This window comes from Atta colombica, unplaced genomic scaffold (genome assembly GCF_001594045.1).
Source record: "Atta colombica isolate Treedump-2 unplaced genomic scaffold, Acol1.0 scaffold268, whole genome shotgun sequence".
Classification (NCBI taxonomy): domain Eukaryota; kingdom Metazoa; phylum Arthropoda; class Insecta; order Hymenoptera; family Formicidae; genus Atta; species Atta colombica.
The window spans coordinates 64232-65426 of record NW_017259368.1 but is presented as its reverse complement, the minus strand read 5'-3'; positions in this window follow the sequence as shown (position 1 = coordinate 65426).

Below are 1195 nucleotides of genomic sequence, written 5' to 3'. Positions count from 1 at the left end.
ATATATGTATGAATATATATAATATGTGTATATGTATATATGCATGTATATATGTTATGTATAAAAAAATAACGCGTTACTTGTAACGACTTTACTTTTTTTGGTAACGATTTGGTAACGCTGTTACTTTTTTTTATTAGTAACCACGTTACATCTTCTTTAATAACGAATAACGAAATTGACTTCGTTACTCTTGTATTGTTACTTTTTTATAGGTCACGGCCGTCACGAACAATAAAATTATAGATACTAAATAAACAAAAACTTTTTGCTTATTTTTGTTTCAATCACTATTATCGCTTTAGCATAAGAACATTAAAAATTAAAATATCTATTATATATAAAATACTATAGAATTAAACATAAGTATATAAAATATTAATAAAAGATAAAAATGTTCAAAGATAACTGTTTTTAAATATCTTATAGTTTATTTATATTCTGTCCTAGAAGCCTATTTTACCATTTTAAAAAGTGTAATTATACAGAAGACAGATTTATTCATCGATTTTTATGAAATTAGGACAGATTTTCTTATCTCAATAACAGGATTGGCAACATTACCTCATAAAAATAACTCGTTACCATTCTTTTTCTTCAAAAGTAATTCGTTATTGTTACTCGTTATTGATTTACAATAGTATCGTTATCGATACTCAAAATGTAACGAATTATTTTTCATTATTTTTTTTGCTTGATGCTAACAAAAATGTTATAGCATTTTTCAAAACTCAGTGCACATTAAAGTCGTTGTACACTAGTTTAATCTGAATATAAAAATGAAATATTTCAATTGATATAATTTCCAAAGAGCATTTTATCTAATTTAAATTTTAATAAAAAAACAATTTTCAATACATTTTATTATGCTTTTATTAAATAGCATAATAAAATGTATTGAAGATTTTTTTTGCAGCTTATCGCGTTTCTATATTTTTATTAAACATACACATTTGCGTCGATTTATGTGTACGGATTTAAATTGCACTGAGTGCGCACTATCCAGACAGCGCAGATATTTATGATAAATATGTTTATTAATATTCATTTTGTGAAATGTTATATAGATATTTCATATTTTATATAAAGCTCTATTCAAAATATTATTAAAATATAGATTAAATATTTTATGTAATATTTAATAAATATAAATAAATATTTCTAATAAATATTTTTTACTTAGATTATAATGTCT